Raw genomic sequence first — 20,183 nt, forward strand, 5'->3', positions numbered from 1 at the left:
TACCTAAAGAGGGTAAAGATCCATCCCATCCAGCTTCATACAAGCCCATTTCAGTACTAAGTCATGAATATAAAGAGCTTATGTCTATAATGGATAAAAGAATGGCAAAAGTGATGCCAAAATTGATAGATATGGATCAGTGTGGTTTTATGGAGGTGAGGCAAACATTTCACAACAAACAGAACAGTAATGATCCAGAGTGAAGCAGAATGTAAGAAAATACCACTGTTGCTGATGTGTCTTGATGCAGAGAAAGCATATGACAGAGTAAGCTGATGAAGGATCGGAGTTGAAAATTAAAGTGGGTAGGGTCCTCTGTGATGATCTCTGCTTGAGCAGAGGAGCCAGGTAGGGGTGTCCTCTCTCCCCTTTGTTATTTGCATTATATTTAGAAGCACTGGCAAAGAAAATAAGGGACTCACAAATTCAAGGATACAATTGGTATGGTAGTCAAGAAAAGCTGGCTATTTGCAGATTACATCATTTTATACCTGACAAATGCAAACTGGTTCAGCAATACCCATATTTATGGGAAAATGATAAAATGAGGTATTTAGGGGGATGGATTAAAAATGATACCTGTGTGGCAAGAGGCTAAACAAAAGATAATACAAAAACTGAGAAAATGGAAGCTCTGTTACATGGCTACAGATAGTAGTATACAAGCAGTTAAAATGCTTTTAGTCCCTTTAGTCTTGTACACTAGTCAAGCATATATTTTATCAAACAGAGGAGAAGTTGTGGACAGCAATTAATAAAGAGCTGAAGGGATTTAACTGGGAGGAGGAGAAGACAGCAAGAGTCAAGTGGGATAATCTTATTCTTCCAATAGAACAGGGCGGACTGGGATTACCAAGTTGAACGGGTATTTCAGAACAACACAGGTAAGGTTCCTATACATAACACAAGCAGAAAACTGTAATTCAAAGTGGAAAGCGATGATGATGAAACGGGGAGGCCCAAGTAACAGGGAGAGACTGGGATTTTGGATGAAGACCTTTAAGGAGACCAATGATCATACAAAATATTATATTCATAAAGTAGCAGAAGGTATTCTAAGAACCAAGCAAACATGGGAGTGGAGAAAGGAGATTCTGCCGATAGGGATTACTGCAATAAGGGATACAGACAACAGCCAAGAGGGGGTGGGAATGTACTGGAGAAAACTGGCAAAGGAACCAAGGTATTGGGAGCAAATGACTAGAGAGGAAAAGGTAATAGAATGGGAAGATGCCAAGAACTTATTTGGACTGCAGGCTAAAAATTGCCTTCCATATCAAGAACTGATATCACAGTACAGGCAAAGAGAAAGAGGGGAGTCCTAAACAAAAGACCAGCACTGGTAGAGTTTGTAGTAGAATCTAGAACAGGAATTGCCGTTAAGAAAGGAATAATTAGTAAATTATAGTTATCATGCAATATGTTATATAAGAATAAATCAGAGGAGGTTAGGAAGGACTGGGAAGAGAGATTAGATCAGCAATTCACAAAGAAACAATGGGGGGGGGAGGAGATACATGCATGTCTCCCAAACATGCAACAAAATCTAGAATATTTTGGATCTTTGTCTGGAAGTACTTACATTGAAGTCTGCTTGGGGTATAAAAATACTGAAGAGTTTTTCCTCGGGTACACAGCAAATGCTGGAGGAGTGTTTGGGCAGAAAGGGGTAACTGGGAACATATTTTCTAGGAGTGTAATGAGTTGGTAGACTTTAAAGACTCTCTGCAGACTGATCTGTCAGAGATACTGGGTGAGCAAGTTGGAATGACTAGGGGAAATCATTTTTGAGTTATGATACAAACTTGGATTTGCCTAGAAATAATAAGGCCTTGCTGAGTCTAATTATGATGGCTGCCAAAAAAGCAATTAATAGAAAATGGAAAACAAAGTCTAAACCAGATTTACTAGAAGTAGTGAAGATAGTAGAGTTAAAACAACTGGAATTGGGATCTTTAGAAAAGGGTAGGAGCAGATCACATATGAAAAATGGGAACTGTGGGATCAGTACATGCAAAAGCAGAATGAGGTTTAAAAGAAGGCAGGATTTGAATGAGCTATGTAATAGCTGACTAACAATGACTGGATATGTTAAAGATGATGTATAATGTTTGCAGCTACAGCTGTGTCATACAGTTTGGAATGCATAATGTTTGCAACTAAGATTGTGTCGCTATGGTTTATTGTCATTTATATAAATGTAACATGCCTTATCCTACATTTAATAAAGATGTTTCTTGCTTTAACATTTATTTATTATCAGCTTTCAACTAACAGGCTGCATAGGTGGTATAGCAGTCAACATCTCACAATGCATGGTTCTATGGTCAGGTTCTCAACTGGAGTGCCTTCTTTGTAGATTAGAGTCTGATTGTCCTCATATCTGTGTGGGTGTTTGGCAGGTGCTGCTACTTCCTTTCACAGCTCAAACATACACAGTTAGTGAAATGGAAATATTCCAAATTGTATGTAGGTCTGTACCAAACTCAGGATTAGTTTCTCAGCCTCATCTCCATTGAGTGCAAGCACAGGCTCAATCTCGCCTATGACTATGAAATGGATTAAGAGGGTAATAGGATGGGGGGAGGGTAATAAGACCAGAATGAATGAGCTTAACTAGTACTAATTCTGGATGCACTACTGACCAGGATTCAATAAGTCTAAGTTGTATCAGCTAAGAAAATTGCAGCTATTCAGAAAAGAGGCCATGGAAAAACAGTCATAAACTGCTACTTAAGCGTGGCATACAACACTACATTCCAAGACATCTTAGCAAACCTGCTTATTGCTCAGCAACATGACATGGGATTGTCTTTAGATGGGAGGAAGCACTCACTGATCTGCTCATCAGATCGCCAGGTAGGCTTTTTATTATAAATAAAAAACACAATAAACATTAAAATATTAGGTGTAGCTGCACAGATCTGCCACAGCAATGCCATACTAAGCTACGGTAGACTTGGTCTACACAGTGTTTCAGGACACATATATAATCTTGGGGTGCAACTCGGAGCAAGAAATCAGCAGTGCTGAATCCATTTTATAAGTCACATATACAAACACTGGATGTTGCCAAACACAGATTGCATGTTTCATACACTCTCTGTTGGCAGTTTTATAAACCATGATTCGTTATACTAATTCCTTGACAAAACTAACCCTTTTGACTAAATATATATTTTTCAGAATCACAGCAATAATGTTAATCTAGCCAAACATTTACAAACTACAACACACCAAGAACTGCAAGTTAAGAAAGAAGCATACTTTTCTAAAGGATAACAATCTTTATATGCAGGAGACTTAAGGGTAGACTTTGCTGTTCAACTCTTCATAAGCTGTGAATTCTGTAGTATACATTTCTATTCTTTTAATATGACCAAGCATTTAATTTATGGCACTTTCACACTTCCCTTCTAAAAGTCATTAATGTATTTACACCACTTTATTGCTCCTTGTCCTTCACGGTTACCAGACCAGCACCTCTAGGGCCGTGTCACACAAGGTCTACCAGCTATCTCCTTTACCCCCTCCCCATATTATTCTCGTACCACTGGCGTTGGTCATGACCTTAGACATCCTGGGGCTCAGACGTCTTTGCATTCTTCCAGGAGGATTTCTCTTTTTTTACATGACCTACCCACTTTCCCCACTCCCTCGTGCATCTAACAGTATGCCTCAGTGGCAGGAGTGCAATGTAAAAGTGCAGCATATCGTTCCCTGAAATTCCGTCTGTCACCCAAGCCATTAACAGAACCTGGGTCACAGTCAGGATTTTTCACTAATAATGTTTCAAAAGTGTTAATATTGTCTGTGGAATGCCCTTATCATGCAAGTATTCTGTAAACCATTGTAAACTGACATCATGGAGTATAGCATTATAAAGATCCTTAACATCCATTGTTACAAAAATGAAGTTGTCATTATACTCCAGAGAGTTAATTTTACTAAGGAAATCCTATGAGTCTCTACAAATGTGATCTTCTTGTGTGAATAAATACTTTCATTTTGCGCAAGGGTGTGTAATCAACCCTCTGGCTGTCAACAGTGGGTCACATGGGGGGATTTTGGATGCATTTGTGACTTTCTGGAACCCCAAAAATCACAGGTATAATGGGTGACTGTGCATTTAAGAAATTATATTCCTGTATATCAATCTGCTGGTCAATAAATAAATCCTTGAGGGTATCCTTGAATTTTTGTATGCAGTATTCAGTTAATTTAAGGAAACATTGGTATAAAAATCACCTACCAGCAGATTATGCATCCTAATATTATAATTTCTTCATGGATGGTGTCTGTTGCACCTGTTGGTTCCACGGAAAGTGATTCTGCCTCGCCATGATTCTCTCCAGACAATGAGGCAATGGGGAGTTTAAAGGCTCATTTTCATAGGAAGTATGGTTATGTCTGGATTTGGAGTCAGTCTCCTGCCCAACTCTGTGTGGACATGAGTTAGAAGAAATATTATAACTGTAGGTAGCTCCAGCAGTAGAACTAAACCGATTTCCCAAGTCTGTGAACTGGGGGGAGGGGGTGAGCTGCATTATCCAAATATGCATTTTTGTACCTTTCAAGTTCTTTATTTTCCTATTTTTGACAACAGTTAGTTGTTTTCCGATACTCCTAAAGATGAGTGCATAATCAAATCTATACTGTTCAAACGTTAAGTCGTGAGTAATGATTTTGTCCAAACTATTTATTTCTCCTGTAAGTTCATCTATTAACTTCTTGTTATGCTTAATAAGTAACTGCATGTACTCACATCCATGCCGGTCAGAGAGTTTCAAGAGGTCACGATGCATCAGAGAATCTTCCACCAACCCCATGGGGCGGCGCAAAATTCTTTGACCTTTAGGAACCCTGTGCTCTGACACATCCCAAAAGAAGGGCATTTTCCAGTTGGTTTCTTCGCTTTTAGTAAATTGTAACCATCTTCAGTGAGTTTCTGTTCAACGGTTTCATTGTGCGAGGGTGGAGACTCGAAAAAATCTTATTTCCTGTTGAAGTTCGTCTTTTAGGGAGGGAATCTTTGTGTATGCTAGTCCGTATGGAAAAAGGCAAAATATGATCCCCGTGATTCAAAACCAGAGTGTTGCCAACTGGGAGTTGTGAAGCAGGTAAAAACCGTCCCAAAATTGATGCTTCTGTTCCCACACATTCCATTCCCAGCTGGAAGGGGATTCCATATGAGGGAATACTGTCGAATCTCTGAGAAAACTGCTGTACCAATAGTGTGAGGTCTCCAACAGACCGCTGGAGGGAATGTAAGTCAGGTTCAGGAATCTGTGCAAACTGTCAATACCCAGATTAGGTACGAACATTGAGTGGCCAACATGCACAGGAAGCATTGCAAGATACACTGCCTGAAGAATGTGATGTCTGTGTGAGACAGTCTGTTGACAGAGATGGCAACCAGCTTCAATGTGCGGGACACCTCACAGACAAACTCCATCCACATCATGGTCTGGCAGTCACTAACCAACCCTGTCTTGAGAGGTCACAGTCTTGCTGTACCAGGCCAATGGTCTGGCACCAGGTCACAGTCTTGTAGTGGGCACCCCTCCCACAACACAAGATACAATCACTGACACAGACTACCTATCACATACAGATTCTCAAATACTCCCCTTATGTGACATGCAGTTCCCTACTCAGTGTTTGTAGATGACTAAACGTATCCATAGCCACGTGCACACTATGATGATGACTATAATCTCCCTTCCACCCTCCCTCCTGTGTGGTGTACATAGCAATGTTTGATGGAATGACCACTGTAATCCCCCTTCCACCCTCCCTCCTGTGTGGTGTACATAGCAATGTTTGATGGAATGACCACTGTAATCCCCCTTCCACCCTCCCTCCTGTGTGATGTACACAGCAATGTTTGAGGAACTGTGGTCCAACCCTGCAATAATCAGCATAGCCCGATATTAACATTGCAAACATCATGCTTGTTTGTGACATTGCTTTGTCATTGTTTGCTTGTAAGGGGTCCCAAAACTCTTGATTAGCTATCACCACTTCACCTGCACTGATGTGTACTGTGCCTGTTATTGTTGGCAGGCGTATTGTGCAACTGCCACTTGCTACTCTTCACATCACTGTCAGACAGTAGTGTTGATGTCCCTTCCATGTTGGCCATGTTTGCAGTTCCACTGAACCAGTGGTACGGAGTTGTCCACCTGCTCATTCAACAGTATGCTATGCAGGAGTCATCATGCTAGGGGCATCTTGCAGGCTGTGGCAGTGTCACATTAGAGTACCCTCCCAGCCATAACAAGGCTGCAGAAACAATAGTGTGGGTTTGTGCAAGCAAGGTGTACAGTAGTTTATCCACACTCTATGGGTTCCATAAGAACATAATCACCCAATGCTCTAACAGACATGCAGCATTACTTTCAACACAGTATAAACATATGGGGGGGGGCTTCACACATATGTGGCGCAGTGGTGCAGCGGTTAATGTCACCTCACAGCAAGAGGTTCTCCAGTTCAGTTCTCGGCTGGGGTGCCTTCTGTGCAGAATCTGCATGCCTCCCTGTATTTGGGTGGGTTTCCTCCGGGTACTCCAGTTTCTCCCACATTCCAAAGACGTGCATCTGGAGCATTTCTCCCCAGGCCTCAGCTGAAAATAGGCTCTGTCATAGTCGGACTTTCCTGTTCAAAAGATATTAAATAAATAAAAAATATGGACATAGTATGTATGCATTAATTTAAGCCATAATAAACACATTTACAAACTAGAAGGCTCCATGGGGTGTCACCATGCAGGAAGTTGAGATATAATTCACATAATTGCCATATGTGCACATCCTGCTTAACTGACTGGGTACTATACACTCAGATTAGTTATGACTCTATGTATATCACATGCTACCTGGTAATTCATGTAATAGTATAAGTTCCTGTTTATGGATTTTTGTGACTATAAATCAAAAGTGTTTACATCCATGTTCTATATAGTAGTTCAGTGGCTAAAAAATGGAACTCTGTCCCTACTAGCATTCAAAACACATCATCCAAAGCCTCCTTTAAAGACCTCATCAGGCAACATCTCAAGCAAAGTTGGCAGTGCCATGATTGCTCCCCAGGCTAGTGAAAGCGGATAACATATACATACTAAATCTAGAGCACTTGATAATAGTTTTCAATCTTACTCACAAACACTGGCTAGTCTACAATGTATGTACTGTACCTATGTACTATGTATGTATTCTACCTATGTTCCAAATGTCAGCTGTACAACACAAATCTATTAATTACCTTTATTTTTTAAATTAATATTTTTTTTGTTTGTTCTCTCCACTGTAACTGTTTATATGCTGCATTCCACTGTAAAAACATGTATCTTGTAATTTGTGTGCATACTGATCATGTCTAAATAACTAAATGTGTCTGTAATTTTTCTTTGTGGAGCTTTTCTCCCCGGGCCTCTGCTGAAAAAGGGCCTTTTCAGCTCAGTCAGACAACCCCAGTTAACAAATATAAAATAAAATAAATAAAATGTTTGCAATCAATGTCACCCACTACCTCAAGAAACTGGCAATGTCATAAAAGGAACATATGGTAGTTACTCTCTCACATGGTATGTTAGGAAACAATACAACCTCATCCACACAGAGAAGCATTATGTTGAAAAACCAGAGTATTCTAGAGACATGTCTGAGAAATCACCCACCATGCCCCCTGTTGTCTCGGAAAGATAACTATGGCTAAAAAAGATCTATACATTACCCTGGTCTCCACAGGTATAAGTCCACACATTCTTACAGATTCTCCACAAGTTATACTCAACCAAAGCCTATACAATATCCTGATCTACTCAGATAAGGTCAGTAATCTTGTAAACAGTAATGTTGTCACTTGCTGGATGTACCATTTCCTCTGAAACTGGATACCAACTAACATACCAACAGGAAGAAGCAATGCTAATGTATGCGTACCCGTAACTGATGCTGCTAACACTAACATTCTCACTATCTGCAGTTCCTATAATTTTGGGATGCTTTATCATTTTATAGTCAAGCACTGGAGTGCAACTCCCCAGATATGACTATACATAGCAATTCCATCCTCCTTGAGCACATGTAAATATCACTATGAACTCATTTTCCTAGCCAGATTTGCATGTTGCTACACAAGTCATTTGCATACCTTCTGCTAGGTCTATGAATCGCTACTAACATGGCAGATTACCATACTGCATGCTGCATACTGTGCAACTTGCCTATGAATCCTGGCCATAGTTTTCTTCCAGACAGATCCTGTATGATGAGCACAACTTGAAGTTTATGATACGGTAAGTCTAACTTTAACTCTTACCCGTCCTAAAAACTGTGGATTGTTAACTGGCTACACAAAAAACACAATATGAATAGACACCTTTTACCAAGTGTACCTAAAGGATACCTCATCTAACCCATTCTGTTTAACTTTCATTTTCTTCCTTTATTGTAATTAGGAACAATCTGGCTTCTAGGGGCACTGACGACAGCAAATCAAACTGCAGGAGTTTTAAACTGGTTCTGATTTTAAACCTAAAATGACAGTGTTGTAAGGAACTAAATGTGGAGTTTTCCCACAACCATTTCCTTGACACGTAAAAGACAGGACTGCTACATGTAAATACTCCTACACTGTATAACCTGACTTATTAATATAGAGCGGATCTGGAAGGGGTATGTTTTATGAGTATATCTAATGTACATGGTTAACTTTTGGCATTCATTTCCTGCTGTTTGCTTTTTTATTCTGCCTCAAACCTACCATCTTCCCTTTGAATCATTAACCCAATTCTTCCTTTCCTCCCCTCACTGCCACCCTTCCCCACCCTTATCTCCAACTCTAACTGTGCTACTCTCCTAGGCCTATTAATAAGAGAGGCTCTCTGTATTATATTTGAATAATTTGTCCAATTGTACAGTCTTTTTCAATTGCAAACATGTTCTCTTCATGCAATTATAAACTATAAACAACTACGTAATCAGGCCAAACAACAAGTCACTAAAAACAAAAAAAGAATACTTCCATAGACTACAGGATTCGCATAAACTAAATCCACAGAAATTCTGGGGAGCAATCAATTCCCTAATTTACCCAGGCTCTAACAACAATCCATGCCCATACCCTGATAAAACACCCTCCGATATAGTCTCTCTTTTTAATTCATATTTCATCAAAACTATTGCCAAGTTGACCACCACCTTCTAACCCCAACCCACCTGACCAACCGTCAACACATTCTAGACGTAATTTTTCTTTCTCTCCTATTCCTACAGTATATGCACTATAAAGAAACTCCTTCTAAAAACTTAAACCTTGCACCAACGCTCCTGATAACTTAGCTACTGAATTCCTAAAATTATCTGCAAGCTCCATCACTTACCCCATCAGTATACTCCTCAATAGATCTGTCCAGGAATCCCACATACCAAATATCTGGAAGAAAGCATACATTCTTTCTCTCCACAAAGGGGGCAAAAATTCTGACATCTCCAGTTTCTGACCTATCGCTATCCTTTCCCCCTTTTCCAAAATATTAGAAAAATGTGTCCATACTCAACTTCTTAACCACTTTCTCACCCCTATTCAACATGGCTTTAGGCCAGGCCATAGTACCAACACACCTCTCATCTCCTTTATGGAAACCGTAAATCGAGCATGCGATGCCAGTCTCATCGTCTCCACACTCTTCCTCAACCTTTCAAAAGCCTTTGATACTATATCCCTCTTTCTTCTACTCTCCAAATTCAACACTCTAGGTGTCACACCCCCAACCCTAAACTGGTTCTCAAACTATCTGTCTGGTAGGTATCAGTCAAAAAAATGGCAGCAATCCTATTCTCCCTTCCTCAAAATCACCACAGGTGTACCCCACGGATCCATATTGGGCCCCATTCTATTCAATATATTTATCAATAACTTCCATAACTCCCTTACTCATGGCACCGTGATCCAATATGCAGATGATTCTACAATCATCTGCACTGCCAAATCACCTTCTGAGTTGCAATTGCTAACCCAACATGCCTTTACCTCCGCTGAAAACTAGATGTCAAATAATCACCTTGCTCTCAAACCCAACATGACTAAACTCATTCTATTCACTCCAAAAAAAACTACCCCCCATTAATAGGACTGAATTCTGTGTCCACTCCCAGAACAATACTGCCATTGAAGTTGTCTCTTGCACCAAACTGTTAGGGGTCATTATTGATGAAAACCTAACATTTGATCTCCACATATCCTTTACAGACACAGCCACAGCTTTTACCTTAACCCCACTGCAAAAAAGGCTCTGAGGCTTCCATCCCTGCTGTATGGTACCCCTATCCTCACAAATATCCAGTCCTCTCTTAAAACCAAGCTTGAATCATGTTACAATAAGGTCGCCAGATTCGCAACAAATGCAAGATTCTCAGCACACCACTATTCCTCTTTACAGCAACTAAGCTGGTTACAATTACCACTCAACTACCTACACTTAACTACTACACACAAAATTATATACAAACCCACAACATGCCCCTCTCTTTCCTCCCTGCTGTCTTTGTACCACCCAAAGAAGCCTCTTAGATCAGAAAATAAAACACTGCTCAAAGTGGACAAACCCCAACTCCCAGCCGGTCAAGTGCTCTATTCCTTTACTGTTTCCAAACTTTGCAATACCTTCCCATCAACAATCATCTCCATCAGTTACCCTGCACTCTTCAAAAAATCTATTGGACAACCTCTCTCCTCTGGCTAGCTGTGCCCATGCCAATAAATAACTCTCTAAACACTGGTACTCCCACTCTACCTCACCTCTTTCCATCTACCCTACCTTTTTGCCTTATTTACCATACCCTGTCCTCATACACCTCCTTTTTCTCTCTATCCCTCTACATTGCTACCACTACTGCACCTATCCTCTGTATTATCTCTACTATGAACCATTCCATTCATATCCAAGCTACTGTGCTTAATACCTATTACTCTGATATGATATATACTTTTATACTATATTTATTTTAAACCCATGCCCATGAATGTTTACTGTACTTGCATTTCTGTATCTTTCTATTGTATGTGCATCACCTGTAATTTGTATGTGGAGCTTTTCTCCCTGGGCCTGCACTGAAAATGGGCTCACCTAGGCCCAGTGGACCTTCCCGGTAAACAAATGCAATAAATAAATAAATAATAGAGCTGTGCCTCTGATGAAAAATATTTTATTGGCTATGTTTGTTAAACTTTCTATATAAAAAATGTATGTATGTAGTTGGGTATGTTTATATCTTCCTATGTAAAAAATTACAGAAATGGCTTTTCTTGGACTAATGTAAATCGGATTTTCATTTCTGTTGTTGAATATGTCAAAATATATTTTATGTTTCTTTGTTTTGGAGCTTTTCTCCACAGGTCTCCATTGAAAATTTCCTTATCTAGTTGGATTTTCCCAGTAACCAAATGTAAAATAAGCAAATAAAACAAACTAAGCATCTTGATAACGAGTCACAGACTTTGGATTTATAAGAAAATTACCTGCTTTGTGGCCCAAGCAAGATAGGCATTAACCTAAACCCTGGTTACAGAATGATTTGTTCTTCCAACGATACACTATCAACAACTTTACTTCCTTCAAAGTAAACTGCCCAGGCACAAGAACAACAAATGGAGTTCTAATTCTGGTTAAAAAAGTCAATAGTTAATAGTCAAGTTCCCAAATGATGTGGACATCCTACAGAAGGGCCTCACTGAGACAGAGCCTGGTGTCAGAGCCATGGCCTCAAGCTCAATGCCAAAAAGTGCAGTGTCATCCCCTTTGGTAAAAACTCTGTACCCATGAACTACCACATAGGCAGAAATCTACTTAACACCAAATGCGTGATAAAAGACCTTGGGACCCAGGTGAACAGTAGTCTCTCCTTTGATAGTCACATCGCCACAGTAGTCAGGAAGTCCTTCTACGTGGCACACCTCATCATAAAAGTGTTCTCATCCAGGAAAAAAAAAAGAGATCATTGTTCCTCTCTACTCGTCACTCATTAGACCCATTATAGAGTACAACGCCCTTTTGGAATGTACCTCAAGACATCTGCAGCAGCTGGAAAGGCCACAGAAGTACCTCACAAAGAGGATTACTGACCTCAAACAAATGCCCTACACTGACCGTCTCAAAAAACTCCAGCTTTACTCCACAGCATATCGCCTACTCCGAGGTGATCTCTGCCTAACATATAAAGCTATGTCAAACCCAGAGCTGTTGGACATGCTACACCTAAAGAAATCCCAATCCCTCCAAGCTGCACGCTCTAGGGACCTAAACCTTGTCACCACAATAAACAGGACACGCTGGAGGGATAGATTCCTGTCCCACAGACTTCCTATACTCTGGAACAAGCTACCCATCTATGTCAAGCAAAGTTTTTCATTAGCACTCCAAGAAAAATCTTGATGAGTGGATGGGAAATAGGAAATACACCCCGGGGATCACTTCTGTGTCTCTGCTGGACAGTGGCACAGGAAAATAAATTTCTTGGATGGCGTAAGCTATGGTATTTTGCTGGCTAGGCTTATGTAGGCCCTTGGGCCGATAGCCTAGTACCTACCTATTAAAACTGAGCTACCTGGTTTACGCAAGGCTTTCAGAACTTAAGTACTCCCTCTTCTGCCTAATATGCCTCCATCCTAAGGAGCTCACCACACCCCCATTTCCTAGTATGCAATTCCACAAATGACTTTGAGGTTTCCGAAGATTTAGCTATTATGTAGAGTATATAGCAACAAAGTGTGATGCAGCTCAGGCTGCCAAATGCTGTCATTTTAAATGTTTACAACACTAAATAAAACAAAATGGAAATGAAGTGAAAAGATAACTGTTGCGTAACAAAGAAAATTATACAAGTAAGTACAATCTCCTACTGGTTGGAAACCTACAGAGCCTATGGCTGCTCTGGAACAGACTCCCCATCCACATAAAACAAAGTGCACTCTTGTCTATATTCAAGCGCAACTTGGATCTTTGGATGGGAAACAGAAAACTTTCCTCAGGACTGCCCCCATACTACCGATGGACAGAGGTGGGTTTTAAATGTTTTGTCCCATGCATATGTCCCCTCAAATTATCTATGGTATGATCCCAGCAAGTCTCATTAGTGGTAATCTATAATTATCGACCATGGAATGAGTAATGTCAGTCTCTAACAAAATGGGATAGGTTAACCTGAGAACAAAAATGGAAAATGTCTAGGCTTAAAATGGCCCTCGAGGGCTGGCAGCTAGCCTAGTACTTACTACAAACCTATATAGTGTTGGAATATGCTGTGGCTTGGGGTTTCAAATGTGCCATTTTACTAAATAATGTTAAGCTACATTGGCAAAGCTAATTTGAGGTTGTAGGCTTGGTATGCCCGTAGTCGGCTTTAGGCACCACCGAACCCTGCGGTCGCTGGGGGCCCCCAACCACAGCAAGTTATCTTATCCTGATATTTTGTTACATGTCTGTCAAACCAACAAAAGCTAGTATAGCATTCTTGCATCCTTAACAAACCACACGGATAACTCTTACTTATACCTCCTTTAAAATCCAAAGATATTTCTGGTTGTAGTAACAGTGTTTTGTCAAATAACAGGCATCAGAATTCTTTTAAATATTTTACCACTGATATAATGCCAGTGGGCTTAGTTAAATCCTGCTCTTGGACATTTTCTCCACTTGTTATACCCATGGCTGCAGGGGGCCCCCATTAATCATCATTGACTGTGTTTGGGGCCTCACAAAGTTGCTGCAGGTTGGTGAAAAATGAGTAAGAAAAAAATTATTAATTTACTAATTATGCTCTTTACCCTGAACAGGGCTGTGATATGACCCTGTTAGGATAAAGTTGATAATGAACATGAGCAAGGTAAGCACTAGAGAGATCAGATGAGAGATGACTTATCTTGGTGCAAATTTTGGATTTTAAGAAGAGCTGATACTTCTGATAATCAGGGATGGTTTTCTGTTTCAGGGAGCTTTATAAATACAAGCATAACACCAGACAGTATAACTCTCAATTCCTTTGCTTAAGAATTCAGTGCAATCCAAAAAATAATAGAATAAAGGCGCAGAATCGTGACTACATTTTAAATATTACTCTAATGCACTTAAAAAGTTAGTAGAATAGCACATTTTGCATCAACACGTCCTTTTGGACCATAAGTATAAAACTCAGATGTCTGGACTGATTGATTGATTGTAATCCTGAACGATTTACCAGCAAATCAAACTTTTTATGAAGAAGAAAGTTCTAATCCTGAACGATTTACCAGCAAATCAAACTTTTTATGAAGAAGAAAGTTCTAATCCTGAACGATTTACCAGCAAATCAAACTTTTTATGAAGGAGAAAGCAAATGTATGAACAAAATCAGGGAAGGTCTGTGAAATCAGGGACAGTGATAGGTATGCATTACTGCTCAATGAGATAAATAAAAGTGACTTATTCCTGCTGCTGTTTGACAACTGCTGCACAGCAGTCATTGACCTGGTGAGGCAGTACCAGTGTTGCACAATGTATTGCTATTTGCTGAAATAACTACAAAACTAGGACTGCTATGGTTTATGCTTGTGTGTGTGCAAAAAATATCACTGATTTTTATATGTGCATGCACCCAATAATGCCATGACACAGATATTATTCTTCTGGGTATCAGTAAAAAGTGTACTTATGAAATATAATTACTTAAGATATATTACAGATAATTCAGATACTTAGATCTTCTTGGAGTCTGGTAGGCCCACTCAACAGACTGCATGAAAGGATACTGGGGGCTCCCTTAATCATCATTGACTCTGTGGGGACCCCACAAAAGCTATTGCTGATTGAAGAAAAATGAGGACAAAGAAAGTATCAATTTTTTGACTGAGCTGTTTAACCTGAACAATGCTGAGATATGACCCTTTTAGGATAAAGCTAATGATAGCCTCTGGTTTCAACCACACCCATTCTAAAAACAGCCCTACTCAAATGTGTGTGTACAGCTGGAGATCTGGGGATTGTGTGGTTATTACAACTTTAATTTTCAGCACAGACAAACTTAGAGGTGTGCACATGAAGTCATTACAGCTTATGTTTGAGACGAGAACAGTGTGGTCATTGTTTATTTACTTTTCTCACAGACCTCAGAGGTGTAAAACGAAGGTTACTATTGCTTGTGTAGGGCTGGTGTTCTGTCTAGAGAAACAAATAAGAATATGTTACTGAAATCATTCTCACAGTCACACATCAGGCACATACACATGGGGCTGACTTTGAGGGTTAGGGTTGAGAAAGCATGCTATGTATACATATATCAGCAGTCACTTGAAATATATGGCTAATGCAATTTAAACCTCTGCTTTCATCCTAGTCTAACACCAGAGGGATGTATAGGCAGTGACTGTCTTTTGTGGGGGGTTAGGGAAGGAGGCAGTATCCCAGATAAGACCTATGTATTTCTACACCTGACTTGTTAGTTTATTGTGAGCTACTATTTTGTCAGCTTTGAACATTAAGCCTTGAGCACAACTTATGTCTTTCTTGAAAGAAAAAAAATAAGACTGAAATTCTTTTCTTTTTCATGATTTTTGTTTAGTCCACCATTGGAGTAAAATGCTGAGAAAATGCTCTAAAATGCATCCCAGGGCACATATATAACCCCTATGGCTTTGGAGGTACCAGCTTGAGTTATTTCCTAAATGGTTATTACTGTGCTGTCTTGGTCAGGAAAGGAGTGCTGAAAGAATGCAAAGAAAACTAAAGCTGCACGGCAACAGTGAATTTCTTTCCTTAATAATAATTGTTATTCAAGCCATTGTTGGATGAAAAGGTTGTATAAAAAGAAAAAAAAAAACCTTTAAAATGCACCAGAGCATATAGAAAGTTATGGCTTCTTGAAAAAGCTGAGAATAAGGCAAAATGTGAGAAAAGGAAGAAAAAAGTAATATGCATGGTATGGGGAGCCCAAAAGGGGTGGTGGATCAGAGGAGAGGACTGGAGGGTGTGCGGGGGGGGGGGGGGGGTCGTTGAAACAGCAGGCTTAGTCATCACTTCATTTGTGTCCAGACCTGTACATATAGTAGTTGTAATGTATCATTGTTGCAATTCAATATCAGTAACTCAGTGCCAAAAAGTGCATTGTCATTCCCTTTGGGAAAAATCCGGCGCCCATGAACTACCACATAGGCGGTAGCCCACTAAACACCGAAGGTGTGATAAGAGACCTGGGGACACAGGTTGACAGCAACCTCTTCTTTGATAACCACACTGCCACTGTAGTCCAAAAGTCCTTCTATGTGGCACATCTCATTACAAAAGGTTTCTCATCCAGGAAGAAAGAGGTCATAATCCCTCTCTACTCGTCCCTCATTAGACTTATTATAAAATACAATGCCTCATTTGGTATATACCTCACTAGACACCTACAACAACTGGAAAGGCCACAAAAATACCTCACTAAGAGGATCTTAGGCCTTAGACACATGCCCTATACAGACAGACTCAAAAAAACTCCAGCTATACTCTGTCTTGTATCGCCTACTTAGAGGAGATCTCTGCTTGACCTACAAAGCCATGTCTGACCCAGAGCTGCTAGATATGCTATACCTAAAGAAATCCCAATCCTTCCGTACCACATGCTCCAGGGCCCTAAATCTCATTACCACAATAAACGGAACATGCTGGAGGGACAGGTTCCTAACCCAGAGACTTCCCATACTCTGGAACAAACTTCCCATTCATGTCAAGCAGAGCACTTCACTGGCCCTCTTTAAGAGAAATCTTGATGAGTGGATGGATAATAGGAAGTTCACCCCGGGGATCACTTCAGTGGCCTTACTTGACAGGGGCACTGGGAACTAACTTTGGGCAGCATGATGCCAGGGAATCTTCTTGGGCTAGGCTTATATAGGCTCCAGGGCCATTAGCCTAGTACACACCTATGAACTGTAAGTGCCCCTTTGTTAGACAGGTCAACAAAGTGTGTTATATAGGCCTGTTATAATGTAAAAGCTTGTAGCTAAAGTCTGTCTGTGTGTACTACTCCTAAAAGTTTGCAGCACAAACCAACAGGTTTCTTAGGAGGTGTGGCATATACAGGGTGATACTTCTACTGGAAGTGCCTAGGGGGCTCCCAACTTGACATTTGCTGGTGCCCCCAAAATGCTAACACCGGCCCTGGGTATGCCCAAGCTCATATAACATTTCCACCCTCTATAACAATTAAAAAATAAGGTATTGTATGTCCATCTACTTAGATCAAGAAAAGGGAACGGAAGGCATTACTTGCAAATGAACAAGTAATTTAGTTGTAAATCTATGGCAGTACATACTTACAAGTTATTATTCCCAGTGTTCTAAGCATATCAAACAGGCTACGTTGGGGGGAGTTACTTCTTCTTAGTGTTAATATACTTCTTTACTGTACTAGTTGCAACTCTATAAAATCACATATAGCATCTTATTTTTAATCACAACTACCAAAACAAAATTGATCGGCTGCAAAACCTAAATGGCTTTTATTTTGGCAGCTTAAAATCAAGACTGTTATAGAATAAATGATCATTATCCCAAAAATACTTGCAGGATGTTTTAGGAACAAGTACTTCAATTAGCACAAGATTTTTGAAATTTTGTGGTACCACGCTCAAGAGGATAGCAAAAATTGCTCCTCTGTAACATCTGAAAAAGTTCCGGAGATATACCACATATAGAGCATCAAGCCCGTTTGAGTTTACATACTTGAACCTATGAATCTACTTACCGTCATCAACTTCGTCAACCGTCCGGCTGGCCCCCTTCCAGGTTTACTCGAATTTCTTCTATCTCGAGGACAGTGGGGAAAGGGGCGTTTCCTGGCTTCACCGTTTCACTTTACATTTGCACTTAAAACAGCATAACTTGGGCCAAAAACTGTAAAGCAAACAAATAGGTACCTAAGTCATTACATACGCTTGTCATACAGAAATGACGTTACATCGTACAACAGGCATTATCTCCTTAAAAGAATATAGTCACATGGCCCATCACAGCATCTATAATTGCATTCAAACCGTTTGGTCATTCTGGAGAAGTATTTGCAAATTATAAACGTTTATCTTTTTATTTATGAAATGCAATAGCAGAAATACACCCCTCGCTTTCATTTGTTTGTTCTGCGAAAACGATTCTAAAGCATTTGCTGTGAGATACACGTCATCTTTTTGCCATTTACAGCTTTTTTTCTCTTCACGTATTTGTGGGTTTCTTTTTCCGCTCTTATTTTGTTTCCCCTCAGCAGCGAATTATGTGAAATCAGTTCCGCAGCTAGTTTGACAGTGGGATCATTTCCTGAGCTTGTCTTGCGCTAGTCATCGACTACACTGCAAAAAAGTAAGTTGTAAATGTCAGTTACTTACTGTAAACTGTTTGCTTTTGATATGCGGGGTTATGTCCGTTTCTTCAGAGAAAACTCAATGTGACATGCAATTGAAACGGTGATTAACTTATTTTTGTTTTGTGATTGCATCGTGTTCATTGTGCATTGATCTTGTGTTCGTCTCTGTAGCGACACGTTGCACAACTAAGGAAGTAGTGTCACTGTGAATGCAGTTCCAGCCACTCTTGATAACAGTTCTTCTTGTACTGCCTCCCAGTTGTACTGTTTGTTTGTGTGTTCCTCCTGCATAGGTGCTGTGTACAAATAGTAGTACAGCCATAAGAGTCATAGTCAGTAGTGTATGTAGCAGATAGAAAGGGAGGAGCAGACGCTTCCAAAAATATTAACTTTCAGTATACTATATGTTACTTTATTTGTGCATTGATTTACCATCTGGCTTCACTGCAGGTTTTAGCCAGTTCTCTAGCCAGAAGTAGGATACACTTATTATGGTTGTAAGTTTTATTTTATGTCTGTAAACACTTAGAATTTTGTGTGCATAATTTAGCATTTTTATCTAAGCGAATCAAAGTTTATACAAAGCATGAATAAACTAGACTGATTTTAAATAGTTGGACAATTTGGTGACAATACATAGAAAAGTGAATGTGTGACTGTGATAATCAAGTAGGTATGTGAAGTGGCTCTCAGGATAGCAGGAATGGACCGTTGTTGTACTCCACCACGTTTATTGTGCTTTGCTAGGGTATCTGATGGCAACATGCAAGTCTGAATACGTACGGTGTGTCTGAGAGAGAGAATACTTAGGTATTAAGTTATAACAGTTATTGTTAGGAATGATGAGTTACGTTTGTACTAAATTATGGTGATAATTGGTGCGAATGTTTGTGGATCTGTATTTTTACTAGCTGTAAAGCCAGTAATTGTAGAAGTCTTATCACTCTCCGTTTGTTCACTGCTAGTCACCTTTTGGGTCTAAACCTTCTTAACTCCAGTTTAATTTCTCCAAGTTTTTTTGGGTTTCTAATACCATGATGTGAATGGACCCCATTCCTAAGTCAGAGTGTAGTAAAGTTCATGAAATTATTATTGTTTCAATTGTTAGCCAAAAGTGCTCTTCACAGCCCCCGCAATGTGCTCAGAACTAACTAATTCTGAAATTCATACAGAGTTGCATGTATCAGTAGCATATTTAAATACTAATGTAAATTCTATTTTTATGAGTCCAATTGGTCCTGCTAATATTGGAACTGTCTGGGTATCTTTCTTCAACACTGCTCTCCTTTGTGACTGCAAATCTTGATATTATATCACTTTGTGAATCTCCCGCAGTGGTGGTGCTTCGGTAGCGTCGCCTCACAGTAAGACGCTGTCCAGTTCGATTCTCAGCTAGAGCGTCTTCTGCATGGAGACTTGCGTGAATGGCATACCTTCGTCGAAGGTTGTGCGTCAGGGCTGGTAACTCGGCACGTAAAAATCAACTACCAATCATTAGCAGACCGGAGGAGTTTCGCTGTGGCGACCCCTAACCAAGAAAAGCCGAAAGACACAACATATCACTTTGTGAATCTATCCATGAGATACTGTAATCAATAGGTGTAACAATTTCCATGATCAATGCTACTTTTGACTTGTTTCATGGTCTACTATATCTGTTTTTCTCACATTTATTTTTTGAATTGTTGGTAATGGATGATCCCATGTGATGTACACTTCATCATTTTCTATAAGACTTTGTGGTTCATGTTTCCAGCACTTCTCAGCTACTTTTATATTGTACTGTTTGCACAATCCCTAGTGAAA

The 20,183-nt window shown here is 39.9% G+C and overlaps 1 protein-coding gene across 3 annotated transcripts in view; it reads left to right on the forward strand.

Annotated features, from left to right (window-relative positions):
• The window catches only part of MOGS (mannosyl-oligosaccharide glucosidase), a 764,380-nt gene that overhangs the window by 51,000 nt on the left and 693,197 nt on the right, over positions 1–20,183 (forward strand). Inside the window, exon 1 of one of the 3 annotated variants that reach the window (XM_044064012.1) lies at positions 17,855–18,373. The exons of the other annotated variants lie outside the window; for them this stretch is intronic. The gene's annotated coding sequence lies outside the window, so the exon portion shown is untranslated. Of the gene's footprint in view, positions 1–17,854; positions 18,374–20,183 lie in introns of those variants that run through there. 3 annotated transcript variants of the gene reach the window in all.

The sequence above is a fragment of the Protopterus annectens genome, chromosome 2.part2 (assembly GCF_019279795.1).
Source record: "Protopterus annectens isolate FY-2018-M chromosome 2.part2, PAN1.0, whole genome shotgun sequence".
NCBI lineage: Eukaryota > Metazoa > Chordata > Ceratodontiformes > Protopteridae > Protopterus > Protopterus annectens.